The sequence below is a fragment of the Neodiprion fabricii genome, chromosome 6, assembly GCF_021155785.1.
Source record: "Neodiprion fabricii isolate iyNeoFabr1 chromosome 6, iyNeoFabr1.1, whole genome shotgun sequence".
In the NCBI taxonomy this organism is placed as follows: Eukaryota; Metazoa; Arthropoda; class Insecta; order Hymenoptera; family Diprionidae; genus Neodiprion; species Neodiprion fabricii.
The window spans coordinates 2555646-2581778 of NC_060244.1; the positions used below are offsets into that span (position 1 = coordinate 2555646).

Sequence of the window (26133 nt, forward strand, 5' to 3'; positions counted from 1 at the left end):
GTTCGAATCCCGCAGTCAAACCCCCGCTGAGCTACTTATTTGCCGCGATCCTCCTTCATGATTTTTACTCTAATTTGTTGCGACAGGGATGGAGCACACGCGATCCGCATTCCTCCGCCTCGCCTCCCCGCTCATCTCACACCGCTGCCCTAAAACTCACGAAGAGGAAGAGGACGAGGATGAGGAGCATCGGCTTCGAACGATATTAGTCCTTTTTTAAAATAACACGCCCGAGGTGGAGCACAATGCTTCCTATGATTTCGGTAGCGCGGTAGTTTTTTGTGCGGACAATAAGCCTGCCATGGTTAACTTTGATCGATGGTTAAACTTAGCTGAGTAAGCCTCCATTTAATTAATTCTTTAATTACTTTTCTGGATCAATCATTTGATTCGAGATCTCTGATACGGATATGGCATACAGTAGCTGTTGATTAGATGTGGTCCTCTGGTACCTCTTCCCTCGCATACCTCGGACCGTGTATCAACCTCGAGCGATAAAAAATGAATCAAAAACAACGAAACGTACATATCTCATGAATCCTCTGCGGGAGTAGGTATCGACACTGGAATATAAGCCGAGGAGGCGAGCAGACTCGCCCGCCCGCCTGCCTGGACCGACTCTGAATTAAACGCGGATCAATCGATACTCGCTTTGTACAGATCCGTACCCACTCTCGGAGCCAAACGCGCTCCCGATCTCATCTCGCCACCGATCTCTCTTAATATTGCCGACAATAGTTTGCTCTCGCAGGCTCCTGTGGTTGGTCATACGTATTGATTACTCCCCGAGTCTTCGACGATTAATACCACCGACGTGTGCAACAATGGTGAGAGCGACTTTGGTTTGCCTGACTACGCGTACGCCGTGCAGGTGTGCCCCGTTGCCGAATTGTTTAAACAATTCCGCGACCGTGAACAGCTTTAAAGCGGTACGGAGAGGAAGGGATTAGGCGGAAGACGAGCCTCGGGCTTGCGGAGAAACGCTAAAACCCGGAAGCTGACAGCTCGAATTTATGAAGCTGTTACGACGTACCACCCTTGTTAGCCGCGCGTCTTTCGTCTACGGCATTTTATTTACTTTTTATACAATACGCGTCTTATTAACGACTGTAAATCATACGAACAGTGTAGGTATCCGTATTATTCCTCAAGCTCTTTGCTTTTGTGCCAAGCGTTTTATACGCTTGTACGCACTTGCAGGCGTTGGATCTGAACGAACTGGCAAAAAAACATCCCGAGCCTCGATAAAGAACGTTTCGTATTGTCCGGCAAATAATAACGCTTCGATTGTTCGAAAACCACCCGTTGCGGATTTCTCGTGTGAGAATTGAGAACGATGGCAGATACGTTGAAATGACTGATAGGGAAGTGGCTGAAGACAGTCGCACCTTGATCCATAGATCTAGTGTAACAATAGAGAAAATGAATGACTGATAAAAATTATCGCTAAATCAAATCGCCACTGTTGGTTGAAAGTTCGAAAGAAAGTCCCGCGTAAGTTCCTTCGAAAATCGGAACGCACTCGAGCTGAAATTTAGCGCCTACTTTAAATGCGTTGAAATGCGATTAAGTACAGTTTAAATGTAACACTCCAACAATATATCCATGGAGTAGGAGTCACGTGCCCAATGGATTAGATGTAGATGGAATATAATTAAATTTTTAAGAGTCGGAGGTTCGATGTAGGATGCGTTCTTAAATTTTGTTTAGGTTCAGTCACCTTCAAACTAGGTTCACACGACCCTCGGTAGGATGAAATGCAGGCAATTAAACTTGGGCGAATAATTTTCGCAGGCATTAAACGGCTGTGATCGGTCACAGACGTAGGAGATATCGACATCGAGCGACGGGTCGAGCAACAAGACGACGCGTCGTTGTAACGTATCCTCGCGAAGCATCTCGGGCCGGTATAACGCAATAATTATTATAATAGTTATTGAGAGGAGGCGGCGGCGGCACGGCAAACTACAGACACGCCACGTATATCCACAGCATTCGTATCATTAACGGTCAGAAGGTCGGTCGGTGATATGTGACGTCTCCTTCGCCTCGAACACTTCAAACCCGACCGACCGCAAGTGCCAAGTTCTTGCGCACGCATGGCGAACGTACGTATACGCGAATACGTCTAATAGGCGCGCGACGCCGAGGATCATCCAGATGGTGCGGCGTGCAGGATACGCCGCGTCGCGTATCTGGATTTTATGATCGTCGCCGTCGCGTGAGAGGACATGGAGCGACGGCTCTCCTTGAATCCCAGGATAACGTCTCCTGGGCATGTCGATGACGCCACACGTGTTCAAAAAGACGCGGCCGCCGCACGGATACCACCCCATTCCGTGCCATCCCATCGGAGACGAGCGGGAGCCGGAGGCTCCGCGGAGGAAGCCCGAAGGACGAGAGCGGGCGAAGGAATCACAGGAGCCAGAAACATGCCTCCGGTATTTCTCCGTCCGTCCATCGAGGCCCTTCGGCATTGTACACGGTGCACACGTCTGCTCTTCCACTGTCAAGTTACGGTGGGGGCGAACATACGTGTGCATCTGCAGCCAACACATCCAAGATACGCGAGCTCGCGTGCCACGGATGACGGGCCGACGACTACTATACCCCGGGTTACGGTGCTGCGCTGCCAATTTCTTGCACGCGAGAAATATATGCGACTAGCTACTGGAATTGCTTATGGCGGAATTGCCTCTGCGGCAGCTCGCTCGTTTTTCTTTTCTTTTCTTTTTTTTTTTTGTTTAAATCCTTTTCTCTTCCTTCCTTATTGTAAATTCTTCATTACCGCGTTTTTCTTTGTTTTTCTTTTTTTTTCTTTTCGCCTCGTTCGTCACACTCTGTCCTATTCATTTTTCTTGATAACGCTTGCAGGTATTTCAGGCGCAACGATTTGACTTTTTTTCTTTTTCTTCTTCTACTTTTCGCGTATCGACTCGCGACTTAACACGGATGCGTAACGTAAGAGCTCGCGAATCTGAACCCAAGTCGAGCTCCGCGCTTTGCCGGCTGACGATGAAGCGATTCATGGAACACTTTCGACGAAAATGTGCAAGTGTACGAATAAGGCATTCGCTACTGCAGATGCCGCGGACGCGTAATATGCTCGCGTTTCGTTGGGTCGTTGAACGAAATGATGTGAAAAATGAAGAAAAAGATATTACCGGTTGTATGTTCGTGATATACCTAATTATTCATATGCATAATTATTCAGGTCAAGTACGTCTTTGAAAATTGAACGACGTCCGTAGCCTAAAACGAGCTCCTTATAACTGAGTAGCGTAATAATTTTCGATCTATGTTCAAAGTGAAGAAAAATTTTGTTTAATTGAGTGCACTTGAAAGTGTAGTTTCGACTCGATGATCGAGTGACGGATAGAATAATTTGAATTGTCGGTGTCAGGCTTTCAGGCTAAAAACTATTAAAACCTCGCCAGTGTGTATAAAGATCCAGGTTACGCGACATTACAAAATTGGTTGACACGATGTAAAAAGTACTCGAGAGAGTCGAATTGAGATATAATTAACTGACATGGTTGTTAAATGAAGGAAAATCGCAATCTAATTTATCGCTTCAAAGGGATCCAACACAATAAATAGCACCGGATGAATGAAAATGAGTTTATCGGTATTTAACGATAAACTTGATAACATATAATCAGTGATAAATATCAAATAAACTGCCGCACGTAAATGACATCGCCGGCAGATAGAATACGAGCGAATCACTTTTTCTCAGCGATTACGGATCGTCGATAAAAATTTTCCAACCACGCTTCAAAAGTTGGTCAAACCGCTTACCGGTTGAACAGTAACGACGCGTAGCAATCGACTATATATAACACGTTCGTCGTTGCACGGTTATAACAAACAGTAAATCGGTGTTAAGTCGCATACACGCGCGCACCTCGTAACTCTTCGATACATCGTCGAAGCCGTGATTCATTTTTGACAAGTTTCGCACACTACACATTCACGCGTCATTGTAACCAACAGCACCGCGTACGCGAGGATTCAAAGTAGCACAGAACAACGCACCGCAGTGGCGTGAGACGAAGGCATAAACAAAAGTATAATACTCAAGCGATACGCGTACAGGGGTACGTACGTATCACACTTTCGTCATATTTTATGCAGGTAACGAGAAGAGTCGAGAACGCGAGCGGTTGTGGTTCGAAATAAAAGTAACATTTGCGAAGCGGGAAGTTGAAAAGCTAAAAGAACAATCTAACGGAAATTGTGTTCCAACGAAGAGAGAAGAAAAACAAAAACAACAAAAAGTTAGATGTAATTAAAAACGTATATGTGCACATATTGTAATCGTTAAAGAGTTTTGGGGGGGGAACGGCGGCCAAATGAGGGGGTAAAAAAAACGGGGCAACGGTGCAACGGCAGCAGAAGGAGCAGCGGTGCCGTGCTGCGGAGCACAGGTGGAAGTTTTGCCCTGATTTTTCCCGGCCAGCTGTACCTTGTTGCACCTGTAGACCTCTTTCCCCGACGCGACGTATATCTACAAAGCCACAAGGCGGGCAAGCCACGGGCTAAATGATAACTCTTTAATGCGTTACGGTTACATAATTAACCCACCGCTCATCCTTCTTCGGGGTCTTGGATCTACAGATTCGTATCGTTGCGGCTCGTATGCTTGTTACACATACGTGCAGGTATAGGAACGCGGGACTATATGCACGTGAATATGAGAATACCTTGTACACGAAACGAGGATATCGTAACGATGATCTATATATGTTGTATGGGGATAAATTTTACGCCACGTTTTTCTGCTTCATTTTTTTCCAACAGTCGTCTTTCCCCCCTCATCTATCAATTTACATGTACACCGTGGAAGTTTTTACACCCGTGCAGAGACGGAGGAAGGGTTTTTCATCTTGATCGATCTTTTCATGCCGGCTGATCTCTTCTTTCCCTTTTGTAATATAACGTTACAGACGCGGGAAATTACGGATATACGGTATTACACGATCTCATGTACGGATATATCCTGTAACGACTTACTTTCGGTCGTTGTAATATTCTTTCAATGTCGCTGTGTTCTTGATTTCAAAACACACTGTTCGTTGACGAAAATAATGACAAGCGAAGATACAAACGTGTTAAAATTACAGCAGTTCGGAGACGCATGCGCACTCCACTTTCCCTGTTCACCTTAAATTGGTGAGGATATTACGTGTTTTTGAAAACGGAGAAACTATTTTTATCAATCACGATAGCGTCGAATCAAGTCTTCGCGAGAACTAACGTGGATCACGGGGCTGAAGTTAGTAACGTTAATGTATCGAAACGTTGAAACAAAAATTAATATTTTGCCCCTTTAAAATACCTGAAGAAGTGGAATGTGCAAAATCTGAGTTTGCTGATGCCGTATTAATGGTTTATTAAATTTCAAGTAATATCAAATTTATAAAATAACTACTTTTTACAAAGCATTGCAATAACGTCACAAACTTCGGCCTGATCGTGAATCAGATTCTAAATGCGGAGAACCGTGAGTGCAATGAACTTAAGGTGTAGCGAATCGGTAAATAACTCATCTAAGTCTAACAAAAATGGCAAAGAAATGAACCTAAGGTTCGTAAGTTTTTTGGAATCTGAAATTCCCCGACTTTTTCAATTATTCCAGTCTGAAAATAGGATTTTTCCAGTAACCTTTCAATAAATATGACGCTGATAACCGACAATTTTTTCTACACATCAATACTAATACCTAAATATTACCTATCGACTACGTTACTGTCTGACTATCAATTTACAAAAAATAGCCAGCGATTTTCTGTAAAAAAAAAAAAAAATACCAAAAAAGATTTGATATTAATTAACATACATTGCGTGTCTGAAGTGGTGCGACGAAACAAAATTTTGAGTGCAATATTTCTTTCCTCAGGTCGACATTACTTTGTACAAGGACGAGTTCATTTCTTCGACAGACTCAAAACTCCGATCTTATTTTTAAAATTCCCTGAATTTTCCCGGCTATCCAGGTTTTCCCTGCGCATACGAACCCTGAAATTATACTTTATACATAATTTAAATTAAAACAGTCATTGGCTTGGATTTAATCCGGATGGCATCTTCATCGGCATAAGTAACACTAATCAGAGAAAATGTATACGCGTTGAATTTGGAAGATAAATGTGTGCGGCGAGGTTGAGATTTCGTCGCTCCGAATAAAACCTGAACGGCGAATCACGCTTGTTACAAAATTGAATGAAGCGTGATAAAGAGTTTAACGAGATGTCTCAGCCTTTGCAGCTTCGGCACTATGCACGTAACGATACATATATATATATATATATATTATATATATATATTATGTATATGTGTGTATGTACACCGCACCGCAAAGATTCCCACCGTCAACTGCAGTATGTGCACGGGCGGCCGGTTTAACGGGTTACGAGACGCACGTCGTTATTCTCTAATTTTCTCCGAACATACCTGTATCGTGTACAGACACGTTACACCTATACCCGTATACGCCCTACGGATAAGGGAATAATCTGAAAATTAAGTTTCGTCCCAATTGTAAGTGCCGTAAAAATGGGGGACGGCCGGATTATCCGACGGTGCTGAGACGAGGACGAGCACGACGACTACCCCTTAATTGGATTTACTGTATGGAAGCTCAGATAGGCGCAGAGGATAACCGTCTTCTCACTCGCCTCTTCCTCTCTTTTTCCCTCTTTTCTTCCCCGCACACACAGATTATATGCACACACGCGCCTCGGCGTCTAGGCGCATCCGTGTACAACGGAGCATCGTCGGGCGTGCAGGTAGCTCGTCGACGTAATCGCCTATTTTTTCAGTAGGCGATCGACGGAACTATCTATCGACTATAATCCATCCACTCGCCTTCGTTCGTTGCGTGTTTTCGTACGTTTTTGCAGCACTTGCACGAAATTTCACAAGGTTGTAAGTGCGCACTCGAACACTGATGCAGTGTTACCGTTTCGTTCAAGGTGACATGCGCAGAATGTTTTCAACGAATCGCGATAAGCGATCGAACCTAGCACACGCCTCCTCTTATCTGATTCTCTCTTATTGACCATCGTGTATTTCAAAAAGGCGACGACTCGGGAGTCCGGAACATTTTCGTAATCAAATAGGTATGTTATATATTAGATATATCAGGTCGGTTTTCTTTTTTTTTTTTTTGACTTTCTTCTTCTTACGTACCCTTCGAAAATTTAGTTTTTAGCCTGAAACGAATGGATGAGTCATCTTTTAGAATTTTGCTGCCGAGTTTCAGTTTCACGAGGCATCGTTTCAGATTAAAAACTACCTTTTCAAAGGGTACGTAAGAAGAAGAAAAAGAAAAGTTTGGAAAAACAAGCTATTATACATGGATTTGCGAGAAGAAATTAAAAGTTGTTTGAACCGTCATAAGCAACAGAGGTGCAGAAAATTATACCCCGGTTGAGGATTACGAACACATTTATACATACTTGAATATGCAAAACTACTTTTACACGAACCTAGGCTTGATGGAACGGTGCGTTATATTCACGATCGGCATCAAGCCTGCAGAGTTGCACGACAAACTTCTTGAACAATATTTGTCGGCGTGTGTAACGGAGATCGGTTTTCGGTGAACGTAGAAAAAGTATTAGTGTTATTTGCCGTAGGTACGTCATTATATTTAGTTGCATAAATAAATTGCCGTAGCGTACAATTAGATAAACCTGAGGTGTGTGTGTAAAAAAAAACAGTGTACGTACGTAACTCTGCGCTAGACAGCAGCAGCAACGCGGCTAACAACCTCTAGTCAAATAACATCTATCAAAGCCGCAAACACGACGATACCCTGACACGTGGAATAACAAGCATTTTCCACACCCACACACATCGCGTCTATCCTTCGTGTTTATCGCATACCCGAGAGGTAATTGCAGCTACATCCTTCGTCATGCAGGTACTTGAGGTACTCACCTACACCCTGGTCGACCGCGTCTTGTCTCCTCCTCATCTCCGCCGAATTCGAGAAACTCCCGGTACGTGTCACAGCGCAAAACGCCGTCATGATTCAGGGTGCAAATCGGCAGCCGCCGCCTCTGCGGTTCAAGTTCCCGTCTCGCCGAACGTTACGGTTGCGCAAGAGGATTGCGATGATGCTGCAGGAAACTCGCTTACCGGCCCGTACGTGTCTTGCGATGCGTTGTGATTCGGGGACGCGGACGTTTCGCTCACTCGTAACGCGAATGCATAAATTTACGATCACGGAGCAAATACCCGCCTGATTTAACGACCGCCGTTGGTGTGCACCTGTTTCTTCCAAACTGCCCTGCACTTTCTATAATTATCTCATACGCACAATTCGTTTTCGTTAATTGATCCTCCTGCGGCTCGAGGCACTCACACGCCCGCAGAAATCACCACGTATCCGCACTTACCCGGCTTTGTGATATTCGCGATGACGTTGTTACGGCGCCGGCCACCGCGTCTTTTCCTCTTCGTCGTTCTCTCGCGCTCTCTCTCTCCTCTCTTTCACTCACTCACTCGCCCACTGCCGCACTGTCGCGTGTCCACTGTCCACTCGTCGTTTACTTCGAATTATTGTCAGGTACCCGCGATTAACCTGTCGCCGTGAAAGTTGTTCCACCGTTGCGTATAAGCGAGCTTGCAGCGTGGGTATAACGCGTTGTACGTATGTATGCACATAAGCAGCGTACCCGCGCATAAACATCAATTTTAACGAACTCCGTGGCCCGATTCACTCTGCAATCACGGAGCAAAAGTGTTGTTATTATGGTGAAGAAAAAAGAGCCGCGGCAGATGGAAATTTTCTGTTCTGCGGTTTCGCAATACGCTGTCCCAGCCCGAGGCTCTTTGCCCTACTGGCCAAATTTCGCCCCGATTGACAACAATAACAAACCTTTACGAGCCGTTGTGCCACACATCAAAATTCCCCGCTGAGCGTCTCTTTTCGGCGATAAACACGCTCCGGAGTCATACTTGGGCGAATAACAAGACGGTTCGTGCGTTTTTACTGGAATTGGTAATAATTAATAACTTCGGGAGCTTCGTTCGCGTGCCGGACGGATTCAGTTTCGCCTTCCAAACGCGATATTCACTTGTCGACCGATCTTCACTTGTCGGCTCTGCGTCGACCGTTAATACGAAAGTTCGATAGATACGCCACCGACGCCACGCGAATTGCTCTGCCGACTCGTCGCTCTGTCGGTAACGCGCTTACAGTCGGCCATGCTCGATGGTAACCGTCGGTTATCGACGGGTATATTCACGCTTACCGACGGTAACTCGGACTGGCGAGCGTTCCGTGGATTGGACATTTTTTATTAAATAGCACGTTACGACGGTTACGACCCGCACTACTCGAATATTGAAAAGTACATAGAGGGAGGAAAGAAACTGCCGAAAATGGAACGGTGGTTGTCGATTAATAATTGAACCGGTTCAATTATCGATCAGTGAATATGCGAGTACGGTGTAATTCAATTCTCGAATTACGTATGCGGATGTAATTTTATTATGACTCGGTAGAACGTTGCGGGTTTCATGCTTCGAGAGAATGTGAACATTCGATAACGCGGCGGTAGGTTTAACCGTTTATTCGGCGAAGCAGGAAGGCTGCACAAGTGCATTACGCGGACATGCATAGAGCGGGGTTTGAGAGGCTGGGTAGGAAGCGTATGATCGTTGAGGGGTAGGGGTGGTATAACGGAAAAAGGAATAATAATTCAAATATTGGTATAAAGCTAAAGTTCTTGGAATAGCCCGGCTCCCACTTCTACCATCCTGAAGGCCTGAAGTGGCACTAGACGATATCGATGCCTCTTGGCTCTCGGGTCTTCGCCGCGAGGAGTACTCACATCTAGGAGAGCCGGCATACCTCTCACGCGTGCAAACATGCATACACACACACACCCACGTACAACCTCCGCCCACCCGCCACTTCCGGCACTTCTGCTGTGCTGGCATCTCCGAGTAGTATATATATGTAGATAAAAAGTTCCGATATTCGTAGAGTATCGGTATACCGAGACCACCGTATGTATATCAGCGGCATTATCTAGATGATAACCCCTCCCTCAATCCCTTCGCCTCTCGGCCGTTCCGCAGCTCCGGCTGAGACGCCTTTATTAACCCACATCGAAAAATCTTCGAACCGCGAAAGGTTGAAGCTCTGGAACCGCTGCTGCGATTCTGTAACGTTCTACAAACGTCACATTTCAAATTGCGTGAATATAATCGTCAGCTTGGATTCCACGAACATTTAATTGACGATACTACACAGACTTGTACCTGTAATGAGATGTTCAAAGACGAAAATTAATTGAGTCCGCGGGCCGCAAAATTAAATGTCTTGCCGTGTGCTATACGGCTGTTTAGATGCACAGATTCTCGGTACCGTCAAGTATTATAAGGGCGGTTCTTAGCGCGGGGCGTAAAATTCCGAAATGACCTGCGGACGCGGATATACGGCGATTCGATCATTCGTTCACTTATTTAATCGCGGATCAGAGAGAGGAGCAGAATTTTTCAGAATTACGGTATCCATTCCGGTCCCGGGTTCAGACCTCCGGGAATTGGAATAATATACTTCTATAGGTTGTACCTACAGCTCAGAAGAACATATTCTGAATCCTCGCATGACTCGTAGCCGTTAAACCTTATTTCAATAATTTAGTTCAGAATCTGTTACATATATATGTATATATAGGTGGAGGTCTTCCTACTCCTCCGGAGAAACTTGAAATAATAACGAAGAACCCGTTAAAGCGCTTCGAGGAGCAGCTCTTTTAAATCAAGAATTAAATTACGCGGTCGCTCAAAACCGTTGAATGTGCCATGGGTATGTAAATACCGTACATAACTACACACACGCTCCGTTACATACAGAATTCGATGCGTGGAGAGTTTGGCAACTTTGTTCAAAATTATAAATTCATTCCTCACAGTTCGAAAAGAATTTTATTCGCATTTCTATACACCATACGAATATGCGAATATTTGTGTGTACGCATATACGTATGTGTATTTATACATATTATATATGTCAATACGGTCGTAATATAAAGTAACATGTATTATATCAAACAAATTAGGTGCAAACTTCGTACGTGTGTGAGTTTAGTGTGAAATATCATAAGTCTGTACTTTCACGATAGTGAAAGTAAGGGGAGTAAAATCAGGGATTGAGGAGAGAAAATAGAGTGAAATATAAAGATCCTAGAGTCATAGGGTGTAAGGTATACACAGACGTAACGAAGTAAGCAATATTGAGAGTGACGTCGGGTGAACTCAGCTGTGGCTCTTCCTCGAGAGATTTTGATACGGGTCGGCAACGGATTGGCAGAATTTGATGAAAGGTAGTCCCTCGTTCCCGAAGGCTGGAACATTACATCTGGTCGCGGACCCGTGGTCACTCAAAGTTTGATTTGCCCCTGAAACCGAGAAGAGAGAAGAGACATCTTCGTGTACATGTATGTATGTACGGGTAACAATAACTGATTAGGGAAATTAATTGTGCAGGATAATTGGCTCGTGCATGATTAGAGATCGAGCGGGAGCCGGGCTCGATTTGCGTTTATAACGCTGCAGGCGTTATACACCTGGCTCGAGGACTCCGGGCGTTTATTATGATTACGATTAATACCAACATAAGTAACAATGATCAAACTTAAATTACATTCCGCGCGCTAATTGAAGTTTGAAATCCTGAGGCGAAGGAGGAGGAGGAGGAGGAGGAGGAGGAGGAGGAGGAGGTGGAGGAGGAGGCAGAGCTCCTCGCGCATATTTCTCTATCTCCGAATTTCCATACCAGCCGGCATTGCAGCCTGAACCCTCTCACTCTCACGTCTCGATCCTCGCGTAGCTACTTCGCCTGGCTTTTGACGAAAGGAATAATATTTAGTCGAGAGTTAAATCCCATGATTCTATGTCGCAGTGGATTAGGACTTGACGGAGCTTCGAACGGACTCCCGATAAAGTCGCGCCGCGGTATCAAGTTTCTATTTTCCCCATTTTTACTCCTGCCCGTTCGGTTCTTTTTCAAACGCGTTACATGCTCGGTATGCCGGTATATCTCAGGCTTCACGCTTCGTTTGCCACATTGCACGACGCTACGCTAGCCGGCTAGTCTCGACGCCTAGGATTTTCTCCTCTCCTATGCATATTCTCATCCCAGAAAACGGTTTTTCTCGCAAACTGTCGCGGAAAGGATCAAGCGAAAAATTCACAGGTATATGCGAATGGAAAATAATACGTGTACGTTAATACACCGTGGGATAAAGGAGAATATACGATAATGCGTATGTGTTAATTTGCTCGAACAAATCGGTGAATAAAACGAAGGCTATTCTTTAACGCGGTGGCTTTTTTCGTTCCGCGTTACGCCCTGCATGCCGGCCCGAATAACATACGATATTTATCCTACGTATTTACATTTCAACAAGATTCCTATCTGTCCTAATTTTCAGCTTATGCAAAACGATTGATTAATTAAACCCTGTGCTCGTTGTCACGGCTCCTCGCGTACATGTACATACTTGCAGGTAAATATTTGTATAAAAAAGCGACAATATAACAAAGGCTTTTCGTTTAATTGGCGAAAAGAATAATTATTATTATCGCTATTTCACGTTTTTACAAAAGTTAGTCAATTTTTTCACCCTAACAGCAATTAAAAGTGAACCAATATAATATTCATGATTCGCACATCCTTCACGGAAGAAACCAATTCGCCAGACCGGAAAATTTCACGAAAATCTTCAGTGCAACGGCAAAGGATTAGCAAGTATTATATGTACAGCCAAGTTTCGCGAGAAATGTTTTTACCGTGACTATATTGATACTAAAATTTGTCGGTCCAGCGAATTGTTTTTATTTTTTTCACGTTTCAATCTCAGCGAGTCGTTTTGCAGAAATTTATCCGTGAACAATACCCACGAATGGATACTTCGAAACCAACGTTTCCTTTCTCCTTTATTTTTTCTTTCAAAATCTCATCCACAACGTACAATAAAATAGATTGTCAATTTGTTTGATCTCCGATAAGAGTTTTCCCATATTTATCATGTGATTCGGAATAAATTTAAAGAAGAGAGGAAAAGAAAACACAAAAGTGAACGTGATCGAATCGCTCGTCACGAGCTGCGATACGAGGGTCTCGAGTATGTCTACAGCGGGGGTCAAAAGGTATACACCACCGGGGGCAAAGATGAACGTCGACGTCACACGCTACACACGTTGTAGGTATGGAGGAGAGAGAGAGAGAGAGAGAGAGAGGTGGAAAAGGGAGAGGAGAGAGGGGGTCACGGGGTCGCCGAAATGAAATCGATACGTTTATATTTGTTCTATCCGCCTCATCCCCCCGGTGGCAGCATCATCGAACAATCCTGAGAGCAATTGCAAACCATGGACAAGAGTCGAGAACGCCGCTCCTTAAACCAGCTATTGAACCACTGGTAAAAGGCTGTTGACTGTACGGGATACGCAGAAAACGGATGATTCTTGTTCGGAAAAGTAATACATCGATTAGTACGTATATCGGGAGAGAGAGAGAGACCGGAAAAAGTTGGAGAAAAGCTCCAGGTCGGTTAGTTTTTCTCTCGTTGCGCAAGAAACGCGCCCCGGTCGCAGCGATAATTATGTTTGAAAAAGGTACAGGCAATATACTTTTTGCAAAACTCTTTTTCCATCACTTGGACAGAAATTAATTTCTCATCGATTTTTCTCAACCCTTTTCCGCTGCCCTCAATTTCAACATCTTCGCTTCACCTGACTTTGAGACGATAATTTGGAGGCCAATATCCTTCTAATATCCCCGTTCTTTATCACCGAATATGATAGAAAAAAAAAATGACGAATCAACCGAACGCGAGGTCACGGGTGACGGAATGAACATTCATTTGTGTCGATTAAAAATTTGTCGGACCATTTAAATCGACTACACGTTTAGTCAGACCAACAGATCTTGAATTGACACAAATAAATATTCATTTCACCGCCCGTGATCGGAAATTTAGTTTATTCAACGATTTCTTTCCGCTCGGTGCGTGCGTAAAATATCGCATTCGTTACGCACGTACGACACGGGTATGCGCTAAATTTTCATTCCTTCTTTTTTCAACCGCGATTTAAAAAAGCGGGGGATTCAAATTGACCGAGTACGCGAAAAGTTGGTGCGCTCCTAGACGCGGAGTGCGAGTCTGTTTGAACAAATTCTGAGTACGTTGGTACACACGTCACCCCGAGGAGTGCCAGGCTGATCCACACGCGTGGCCGCCTATTTGTTCGAGAGATAGATACCCTGCGGTTCCTGGCCAGCTGCATACATGCACCGTGAATCCTCGTTCGGATACCGGGTCGCTGGATCTGCCCAGGCAATAGCTTCGCCACCGTATTTAGGCAGGTTTGGCCTCCGTGAACGCGAGGCTGGCTCAAGCCTGGCTCAACCATTCTGCAGTAATTAATTGGTAATATTCCAAATTGAGAGCATCGGAAGATCAATCGAACGACCGTGAAGCTAACCCGGACCAAATCCGACTCGGGGACTCGACTCGTGTTGCAGGCATGTAGATAGACACGTACGCTCGATGTTCCGAAATTCGGTTAGGATCCGAAGCCTGCACGTCATTCCTACGACCAAAACTAATCGATTGTTTTTTCCCCGGATAATCGAGTTTTTAGTAATTTCACGAACAACGTGATGCAGTATCAATTTATGGGATTAAAGTATCGATTATTATCATTGGCTTACTTACTGAGAAACTATTTGATATGGTTAGTGAAAGATGAATAAATATTTTTACTTGAAATTGAAAAATGTTTTGAATGAAACTACAAATTATGAAAAAAACTCTTTCGCCATTAAGACCACGTACTGAAATTTACGAAATTTTGGTTTCAAATGCACCGTTACGAAAAAAAAAACTACGAAATAATCCGAAATAATTGAAAATACGAATAACGAAAATGAAAAACAAAACGATTATGATATGGCTAATTTTGACTGTTTCATGCATTGCCTTTTGTTTAGAATAAAATGGAACTTTTTCTGCAGCCGATTGTAACGTCTATTGATCCTAACCGCAGGTACCGTAAAAAATTTCGCCTCTGACATTTGTCCGCCTTGTTTTACGCCGAACTTTGTGCGGTACATTTTTTTTTTTTTTTTCCTTACATATTCAAATTTATTCCTTAACCGCGGTAATGGTTAAACGATAGTCTCCGCATCTGTATCCATGAACGGGGAACAAATGTATTTCCATTAAATATGTATGTAGACATAAATATCACAGCAAAGCAAAAGAGCAGTTCCGTGCCAATTTTCCTTCCTCTCTTTTTTATTGCCATTTCTCTTTGTGCTGCAAAACATGTGACATCGATGTAAAAACGAGTAGGCAAATCGTAATTTAAGGATACCTACCGACATCTGTGCTGGCTAGAAGAGCAACTGTCTGCAACCTCTGTTTTTGACGAGTCTGTAGCCGTTCGGACACATCTGACGATTGGAACTACGCGGTGGGAAATACATGGGACGAGATTCGGCCGAACAGATGATCGCGAGTAGAACGATGAGCACGGATAAGAAGATCCCTCCACGTAGGAATTTCATTTTTACCGAACGACGGAGACGATGACGAGTACGATGAAAGGGATCGCAAGACGACGGCGACAAGAGCTTTCGGACTTATGCTTCGGGCTTCGAACGATCCCTCGCTATATACCGCGGCAATGCATCGAAGTTAGTCATTAAGCTGGAAATGTGGTTTCCGTCCGTTTCTTTAACGCCGGGATTTCATATCTTAAACACTTCGGCGAGAACACGGTCACGCGGTTATGCGGTTTCGTTCCCAGTATCCGTCGGACTCCGTTGCACGAAGCGAAACGTTACTCAGGCAGTTGTGCGATTACCGCTGATAATTCTGATCCACGAATTAAGACGCAGATCGCCTCGAGCTTTCCATGACGCTTCGCTTCTGGGTAATAACAATGATAATGGTTGTGGTAATAAGCTTTGTTTATTACAATTTTGTTTGTAAACAAGGGAGTGAGGAGAAGAGTGAGGCAGGTTTGCAGTCGCAATAGAAACACCCCCGCATTGGCACGAGGTATGGACAGCCCTTCGTGTGAGCGGAGTTTGAGGATGGCCGCCCAGCTAGCTGCCTTTCGGGAACGAATCAGGGCCAAAAAAATATTTATTTCGGTTTACTGATAGCTGAGAATTAGTTGAAATCAGAGAAAATCACGGAGAAAGAGTGCAATGGTGTTGAAATACGAAATCAGATGGCGTGTGTTTTAACACGTGTTTCTTTTTTTTTTTTTTTTCGTATACTTGGTAAACTTTTCGACATATTTCTTCGCCGTTTTCAGTATGGCGAATTCAATCACTGAACCCCAAAAACCCTTTTACAGAGTTTTTGAAGGGATTTGAATAAATTTGAAATTTTTATCCACCATATTGATCTGTCATCTTGGATCCTTGAAATCTAATTTCAGATTCATAATCAGCGAGGCAATTTGACTCAGCACAATAGTGTATGACTCGAGGAGTTAAGATGCTGGATTTCCGTGTACTTGACAATCTACACAGTTTTATTACTGTATTTTGTATAACGTGACAAGTAATACAATTTAACAACAACAATAACAGCAATCCATTTATTGGGTTCCTAAGAAATGTCCCCTGTGCACTTGAGCCAAATACACATGTGCATGTATAGATATTCTTGTACAGGTGGAATAGACAAATGCCAATGAGAATTGTATAACGATTCGATATGAAATAATGAGAACAAAAAAACACCGAAATAAATTGTGATCCGCTAGCATTCCAAGCTTGTAAAATTCACGCTTAGGTCTGTGACGGCCAATAAAAAACAATATCGGATATTGTGCAGCGAAAAGAAAAATTGAAAAATAAAAACATGCCGCAACCAGGTTATCGAAAAAAATCTGTTCACCCGGAAAAAAATGATTAACCACATTTTCCGTTGTTATTAAATGAACAAAAAGTCGCGATACGAATCCTAAACGAATGTCGAATGTCTGATCTGCACTCACCTAAAACAGTGTGCGACATCTACCGTTAGTGTAAACGGCGCCACCCGAACATCGAATTGGTACGACGAAGAGGGAGCCTTCGTTTACTTGAGTCGATTTCGGGAACGAGTCGAAGGGAACGAAACGCTGAGTGACCTGGGAGGTATCGGTTGGAGCCGAACGGACCGATGACAGTATCGGCAAGAGGACCGCGACCAGCGCGATGAGAAAATCGGCTCTCATGGCGCGTGTTTCGAGATAGAAACCCACGAGATTTTATCGAGGCGCTCAGCGTCGGGTCGCACTGATAAACTGAATATCAGAGAGTGTCGATCCGGTCATCCCCCCACCAACGAGCAAAGATCCGACACGGCAAGGCTGTGACGGATGCCAACACGCGGCTGGCTCGCGGTGTCGTGCGTGAAAAATAAACGCCAGCCTTGATTGTCACGCAGGCACACATCGCACGTATCTGGTTACATACACAGACCAATGTCAATGCCGCGTAACGCGCGTGTCTTCGTCGTTGAATCGCGTTCCACGAATGTCGCGATACTCTGAACTTTCGAACGATGTATTCCAGGAACGATTCTGTCATCGCGCAGCGTCATCGACGTTCGCAGAAATGCTTTTTGCATCGCGAACTTTCGCAGATTACGATATCAGGGAAGGAAATTTACTGTGCGGATGAAATCGCATGGATCCTCCGTTATGACGGAAAGTGGGACCTGCTCGGGACTTGGACGGAACGCTAATCAGCCACACGGATACGCTCGGACAGATCGTCCGTCGTGTGAAACGTGAAAATAGCGTGACCACAACTGGCTGTATGAATACGTGCACGCGTTGATTAATGGGACACGAATCAGCCTTAGAGATGGGAATTAATGCCTAGTCACTTATAGTGAAGATGTGAAGAAGTCGAGGCTCAAGGAGAAAATCGGTGTATTACGCAACTAGTGCGTAAAATGCTATTTACGCACGGGTAGCGATCGAAAAGTATCGAACGAGTGACATTCGATCGCTACGTTGAATTAATCATCAAAACCTACGTATACGGATACCTAAATTTTACGTGACGTGCGTGTTTATCGATTATGCGAAGCACAAACTTGTGGTTAGTCGCGTAAAGTCAGATTCGTTCGCGTCGGCGCATGCGCGGAGTACAGAAAAGTCCACTTTCAAGTCCCAGGAGTCGAAAGTCGTCTTTTCCGTACTCCGTGCATGCGCATTCGCAGACTCACTCTACCGTCATAAAAACGGGTGCATTGTGTAACAACCAATGATCCCAGTTCCTCTTTCCAAGTATAAGCAAATTCTCCCCAACTGCACTAACTTTTATACGATACAACGATGTGATGCAGGATTACTCACGGACAGCAAAATTCACACGCTTTTTCTGCACTGACCGAGGCTGGTGCGGAATGATCCTTCCTCGCAAGAATTGAGGGACCTCCTAGGAGCGTCGATTACGGCGTTATAGATCCTATTTTCCGGAACCGACTGCGAATCCGATCTTCCAATTACCGAATTATTCCCAGAGGATATATTGCTCAACGCCTCTCCGACAGGCCAGCAGCCCGCGTAGGCGCAGAATATAACAAGCAGGATCACAACCGGCCTTTGCCACTCCATAGTGATCTCTAAAAGTTCGAATATCAAAGTGAAATCGACTATTGTCGTCTGTATCTCACGCGGAGGCTGGGCGGCAATTGACTTCTCCCGGGGTTAAAACACTCCGAAATAATCTTCAGGCCTATGTTGCACAACGCGTAAGTTTATCTGTTTTAGCGTGCCTCAAAAAAGAATCAGAAAAACTTGTTTGCTTGACATAAAACCCACGCATGTGCGCACAGACGCGCGTAAGCACATTTATCGCCGGCTCTATGGTTTACATAAATATTGTTATAATTTATCGATGCGATTCATCGTTGTTGCGGTCCCGCCGCCCTGCCAGATATCTCTTTAAAAGACACGCCACGCCGTTTTCCTCTTCCTTCTTCTCGTTCTTCTACAGTCGTCTGTTTTTCCCTACAACGATTCACTCCCGAGTCGACTTCCCCCGGAAGTGATAACGCACAAGGTTTCGCACCACATGCGCTTAACGATACGAGCCTTACAAGCTTCCGGTCTGTAACCTCGCGGCTTACCCTCAATTATACGTCTATACACCGAATATTTTTTCGCTGCGTTTCGCCACTTTTTCACTTTTTATTCATCCAAATTTGTTTCGCATTCAACGTCGACGTGGTGCAATTTCGATTATACGATTGTCGAGCCAACGGAATTTTCACCCGTTAACGGTAGAATGTGACAAACACTTCTGACGATGTACGTATACATTTTTTTTATTTATGGCGGGTAATAATATAAACGGATTAGCGTAACGAGAATTTCTCATGGTAATAATTACACTTTTCATGTTCGATGTACGTGTAACGATAAACGAATATCAAGAGTGGTTTTAAATATTTCGAATCGGTATTAACGACAGATTAATTACTAGCTCGTATGAACGTATAGAATGAACAAAAAAAAAAGAAAAAGAAAGGAATTTACAAGCGACATGCAAACACAATATTCATCATCACATACGATACGTTAAAATTATATTATTATTCACGTGAACGTTGTAAGGATACACTATTGGGGTGATTGTACAGCTTGTGTTAGTGTCAAATTGGCTAAGATCGAGCTTCGGATGTTACGCACCCTGTATCAAAAAGTTATCAGCGCGTAAAGTCGAATTTGACGCACAGGATCGCAAAAATTATATACCGAATTTAAAAGCTGCGTGCGCGCGTTTATCGCTCGCCTCACAACTGATAAAATAAAGCTCGAAGTAAGCATCCGGTTTTCGTGTATTTCAGCTTTATTTATCGACATATTTGAGCTGTCGATCAGACGAGCTCGGAAACGTGAAGAATTTAATATCGAACTGCAGCGCGCGCGTCACTCTTACGATAAAACATACATGATATACAACCGATGCAGGCATGCATTCATTCGCGTACGGATAGAGGGAGATGCCGGAGGTGATATTTTCGGTATGGATTATAAAACCGTCCCGACGAATAATGGAAGACCGTACACCGGAATGTTAAAGCGTCGTGTCACAGACCACGAAAAGATCAACGCGCTCCTCACGACCATTCAAAATAACAACCAACGATCCCAGTTCGTCTTTCCAACCATACAAAGCAAACTCTCCCCAACTTCACAAACTTCCAAACGACACAACGATGTGATGCAATAATACTCACGGACGGAAAAATTCATACGAGTCTTCTGCACCGACCGTAGCGATCAAGGACTCTACCCTTTTTGCAAGCTCTGAAACTCCCCTTCTTACGAACGTCGATGATTAGCGGCTCGGTAGTAGCTCCAGAACTAGTCGTTTTCGATGTCGATTGAGTGGCCGGATCGTTCCGATGGAACAGACTTTTCAACGCCTCTCGAATAGACCAGCAGTCCGCGTAGGCGCAGAATATAACAAGCAGGATCACAATCGGTCTTTGCCACTGCATACTGACCTCCAAATATTCGAATATCAAAATGGACTCGACTATTGTCGTCTGTATCTGACGCGGTGGCTGCTGGGCTGCAATGGAAGGCGCAATTTCACGCGGGGTAAAAACACTCTCAACTAATCTTCACGCGTGTGCTGCACTAACGCGAGTTTATCTCTCATGTCGTTACTACGCCTCAAAGCGGAATTCCGAGACCTTGTTTATATGGTATGGAACCAACGATGTGTGGCCATGCATGTGTGCGGGCACACACGCGTGTGCACATCTGTCAAACGCTCTGGAATTCGCAGCTGTTCATTGTATCGATACGATTCGTCGATGTTGCGATTCCGCAACCATACCAGAGGCCTTTTTAAATGAGACACGACGGCTTTCCTCTTCCTTCTTCTTCTTCTTCTTCTTCGTCTTCTTCAGCCGTCTCGCTTTTCCCGCAACGATTCACTCCCGAGTCGACTTCCCCCGGAAGTGATAACGCACAAGGTTTCGCACCGCATGCGTTTAACGGTACTAGCTTTATAAACTTCCGGTCTGTAACCTTGAGGCTTATCCTCAATTACGCGTTTGTACATCGAGTATTTTTCCGCTGCGTGTCGCGACTCTTTCTCCCTTTATTCGTCCAAATTTCGTTTCGCATTCGACGTCGACGCGGTTCAATTTCGATCATACGATCGTCGAGCCGACGGCATTCTCACCCGTTAACCATTGGTACGTGACAAACGCTTCCGACGGTGTGCGTACATACATATTATTACATTCTACCGTTACCGTGCTGGTTTCACGCTGTCGAATATTTTCAAATGCCCGTTTGTAATTACCTTATTAGCCCGAAGTTATCCACGAATTAATTCGGTATCGCAACGACGAAATCAAGAATCACGCCGACCCAAGCATAGACCAACCACCTCGTACCCCTCGCATTTTAATTAAAATTTCAACGCGCTTGTGTTTTATCCAAATCTGATTTCACTTCGCAGGGAGGTAGGATCAACGTACGTTCCCTGAACTCGACGTCGCCCCGACGATCTTCGGCACAAGATTGCGCAGGTACACGTAAAACAAACTAATGAAATTAAGCGTGGTCAATTTTTCACGAAAGTTGACATAAATTTTCGACTCCGCCCGACCAAGTGGACGCGCAATTACGCATAGATTCCCAGATATTACAGCCGTTACACGCCGCTGACTGTTCGTCGTTATCGTTCGAGGTGGACGTGCATCAGCGCTAAAAATAGGACGTGATATCAAACAGTAATATTTGATCACGTACGATTTGAGCTACCCCACCACCCTTGACAGCAGAGAATGCGTATTCGTTAACCTAATTGCTGGAACAACATTTCACCCAAAATTGTGCCGCACGATGATACTTGCGTAGATTAAGCTCGATGGAATTATATACGTCATGGAATCGGTCCGGCTGCCTGCTCCAACGATAAATCCCCGCCCATTCGCCAGTAATTGTAATCACGAAATAAAATTCAAGTCGTTAATATTTCTTCGTGCGCTCGGATCGATCGATAAGCCCGCGTGTAACGAATCGATAGAACGAAACAGTATCGTGCGAATATTTTTCGTATTAAATTTTACACTCAAGCAACATTACGCAGAGGGTACACTTTGCACAGAGGCTTTTACAACGATGATAATACAGCTATCCATGCTCTCCGCAGATATTGAATGTACATTTCAACGACATTGGCTATACGCCGTTTGGTCAACGATGAAAATTGTTTTTTCGGTTATTTTATGTTTTAGACATGTATTCGAATAAGCGGGCGTACTGTTAATTTTCCATCACTTTTCGTGCGCTTCGTTATTGCGGAAGGGTTGAAAGGGGGAAAAAAAAAAAAAAAAATAAAAAAGTAACGACGTTTCGGGTAAACATATGGGATTAGGAATTCGAGCCTGTAGGAACCTTCGCTCCGGTAGGTACGGCCGATATAAAAAAAAGGTAGGATAGCACGGACCTCATTATCTCTTGAGGCAAACGGGAAGACAAGAGGGGGGAGGGGATGCGGGGTGAAGAGATCCGGAACCTCCGGAGTAGAAGAAGGGGAAGACGAAGAAGAAGTTACTTACGAATTGACCAAATCGTTTGACCCGTGGCCTCCTGCTTCCCAAGTAACCCCAAATACATTTACAACCGAGAGAGGAGATACAGAGACAGAAAGGAAATAGGTTGCGGACGAAAAGGGAGTGGAGACATGGAGGAGGGAAAAGGAAATGTAAATGTCGAGTTCTTAAAAATAGTCCCGCGGGTGGATCAACTTTGCCCTCTCGTATCTAATTAGGGTGAATTTCGTTTTCTCCTTACACAGCGTGCATGGTTGCGTTGAAGAAAACTGGCCCAAGTTTACGAATATTTCATTCACGGATGGCAAACGACGGCAGAAACGTTTCCCACCGCAAGGATCAGGGGGTCGATTACCTAACATCGCTTTTCACATTTGCCACCATCCAAGCATTCCGATTGGTTGACTAAAACTTGCAAACCAATCGGAACGCCTGGATGACGGGAAATGTGAAAAGTGAAATTACAGGATCGATCCCCCGAAATGACTTGACGAAATTATTTTTCTACACCCGGTGCAGCGCTGTTTGCCGAAGATTCCGAAACCCTCTTCAATCGTATTTCCTACCTTCGGGTTCAGCAAGAGAAGAACGAGAAAAACTCGGACCCACAAGTCCTCCGCAGCTTTGAGTGTTCTTGTATATTCTCGTTCTCAATGTTCCAAACTTTTATACGATTCACTCGGCGCACATACCACATATATATATATGTATTATCGGTGAGAGCGAAGAGAGCACGGCTCTGTACGTAGGTACGAATGGAAACTTACGGTCATCCAAGTGAGGGGCGACATGTATTCCCGACCCTAATCTGTGTGCCGGGGCATTTTCGTGTAGTAGCTGCGTTAATGATATAACGAAAGTTTGGGTCCACCGTCGTGGGGGGCGGAGTTGTAGATGTGGAAATGGGGGTGCTGGCCGTGCCCTGTACAGGAAGGTGAAGGGCCGTCTTGACGTCGTCGCGAATGGTGTTTATCGCTTTGCCGAGGCCTGAGAAGACGTCGCCAAAGTCTGCACGCGGCCGACCGCTGGCGTGGGAAATCGAAACGGCGACGATGGCGACTACGAGGAAAAACTTTCGACTGACCATCTCGCGTCTTTCGAACCGCATGATGTTCTCCTTCCGCAATAAGACTCCAACTAACTGAAGCTTGCTCTGCTTTCGGTCACTCGGCCATCTCTTCGAGGTCGGAGGTGGTCGTTATCGCTCCGCTTAATGGCGCCGTAATCAACGCTACATAATCTCGAATTAACGAGTGCAGTGGGACGTCGGTCAATTTCTCGGCACATTGAAAATTATCTCGGTCTCGGTTAGAGGGAAGAACGTAGTTCGCCTAAGCTCGGTGATTTGAATAAGGATCTGCATGTAGCAGGATTTCCATCCCTAAACTCTTGCATTTTGTTTTAATTATGGATAAGCAATAAAGCAATCGTTTAAACGTTGATACCAAAAGATTCTTCGTGTATCGATTCATCACGTGTACTAGACCTCTCCTTAGCAAGGGTGAAATCGAATTTCTATGGTCTCACTCCCCAAATTGCTTCGAAATAGTTCAAAACAATTATAAATTTTTTTTCCATCCATATTTACCCACCCCTAGAAAGCCTTACTTGTTTCCGTGAGAAAAGTATTGATTTTTCGAAGTTTTTAATCGAAATTGCGTACCTAGTCCAAGAAGAACCGTAAACATTTTTCTGAAACAGCAAAACGAAGGTGAATATTTGTCCCTCTTTGAAATGCCGCTTTGGAAATTTGGTTATCTCGATTTTTGACTCCGCTATCTAGCTTCTAGTGTGGCAAGAAATTCCGACCGGTGATTCAAACTTTTCGGTCAAGGAACTCAGTGGTATTAGTTTTAAATAAAAAGGAAATTCTTCGCTGAAAATATTGACAGGTCTAATATATACATATACGTATACAACCAAACAGGCGTTAATAGCCAAAGAAGTCAAATGTTGTTATGTCAGCAGAATTTATTTGGTGCTAAAGTCGTATCAAGGTAGCGGGTTATCCTAAGGTCACGATGGAGTAATCATTACTTCAGAGTAGCTGTCCAGTTAATCCATTGGGCTGCGGTCACATCGTCTTTCTTCCAGAGAATAAGGTAAAATTATTAAAAATTCGCGATTAGATTGGTTGTTATCAGAACTGAAGTTAAGATGTCGAAACCAAATTGAGCCATTGTATGTAAAAGAGAGCAATATTCAAATTCATATCTGTTTCGTAATTTTAATTGTAGCTTTATCTGTGCAACCGCGGAACGCATTTTCCATCGAGCAAGCTTGCGCCAGATCCGCAAGCACTTTTCCGTCCACCAGGAGCCCTGGTACTCGAAGTGAAACGTCGGGCACTTCGGAGGCTTCCACCGGACGTCGACGAGGCCGACATCGCGAGCAGGAAGAAGATGTCGAAGAGAAAGATGCCGGTCAATGGAATCCTGAACCGCATGGCGTTTGGTTCTGGAGGAGAAATTGACTCCAGGGATTTTTACAACGACTTTACACCTTACCGATGCCGCGATAATTAAATAATTCACCGTGTCGCATCACGCTTAGCAGGTGCGCCTGCCAATAACTCCGAGCCAATAAAGCTAACTCGGAAGAATGAGTTTGTTCCTCGAGTGCGGTAATTGGTTCGCGATACTTGAATCGTTTTCACGGTATAACCTCGCATGCCAATTATTAACTTGAATTTTAATCAGCAGCGCTGTTAGTCCGCGGAGAACAAGGAGAACAACGGAGGGGGATAAACGAAATTGTTATTGCGTGTAGACGGTGAGATGAGAGGTGATTTTTGCGGTCGGTTTACTCCGTCCGGGTCAAGGAATCACCGCCTCGAGATACGGGGTTATACGGGGTTATACGGGGTTATATCCATCTGCCAGTTTCCCCCGGCTTCGTAAAACACAAATTAGTTTCCAATAATTCAATTAGCCATGAAACACTTGGAAAACCAAAAGGTTTTACGAGCGTTCGTATATATATATATATATATGTATGTTCGTGCAACGCGAGGCGGACATGATGGACATATAGTTCCAGCTGGTGTGGCTATTTATGTTTAACATAAACACACGATCCGAACCGAGATACACGGCCGTTTTACCGCTCGGAAACTCGATTGTATAAAAATTTTCCGATTAATCAATACCGAAACGTTCGTTCTCTGCATAAGACGTGCATGGTTATATTATTATATTATATGCACCAGATGGTTATCGTAAAGTCGAACTTCTCGCATTTGTATCGCAAAAACAGTAATTTCAGACAGTAGGTTGAGGATTTGGTGCAAAAAACACGTCGATCTACGTTTTATTTTTTTTTTCTTTCAGTCGAGTATTAAAAGGACAAGATCGAATTTATATACACGGTTAGTACAAGGCTGTCTGAAGTTACGCTGTCCTCGTAATAGCCGTGTAAAAAAAAAAACGTCGAAAATCTACGTGCTTTTTGAACCAAATCCCTGCGCCAGTACCCTAACGCTCACAGTTTACAGTTCAAACGTTTC

The 26133-nt window shown here is 44.3% G+C and overlaps 1 long non-coding RNA gene across 1 annotated transcript; it reads right to left on the bottom strand.

Annotated features, from left to right (window-relative positions):
* Positions 1–10931: 10931 nt before the first annotated feature.
* LOC124185278 lies at positions 10932–24000 on the bottom strand. The gene is made up of 2 exons (XR_006871361.1): positions 23396–24000; positions 10932–11423 (listed from the first exon to the last, which is right to left on the bottom strand). It is a non-coding gene; the product is annotated as an uncharacterized LOC124185278 (long non-coding RNA).
* Positions 24001–26133: the final 2133 nt, after the last annotated feature.